Source organism: Aplidium turbinatum, chromosome 3, assembly GCF_918807975.1.
Source record: "Aplidium turbinatum chromosome 3, kaAplTurb1.1, whole genome shotgun sequence".
NCBI classification, from domain to species: domain Eukaryota; kingdom Metazoa; phylum Chordata; class Ascidiacea; order Aplousobranchia; family Polyclinidae; genus Aplidium; species Aplidium turbinatum.
This window is the reverse complement of record NC_137474.1, coordinates 7,714,332-7,714,572: the sequence shown is the minus strand read 5'-3', so window position 1 is coordinate 7,714,572 and position 241 is coordinate 7,714,332.

The following is a 241-nucleotide window of genomic DNA, read 5'->3' as shown; positions in this document are numbered from 1 at the left end:
CGCGAGACGTGTTACAAATGTGTAATTGTGTATTGCTTTCTTGTAAATTTGGCCTAAACGGGACGCGTACGGTATTTGTGATCTGCAAGTCGCTGCAGCAGATAAGACTTAGTTTTGACAAAGCAAAAAAAGGCAAGATTTAAATCAGCTGACTTCAGTCTTGCGACTCATGGCGTTGCTCATGAGCGTTAGAAAGCAAATTAAATGAACGTTTTGCCATCGCTGCGTGGCCTAGAGCAGT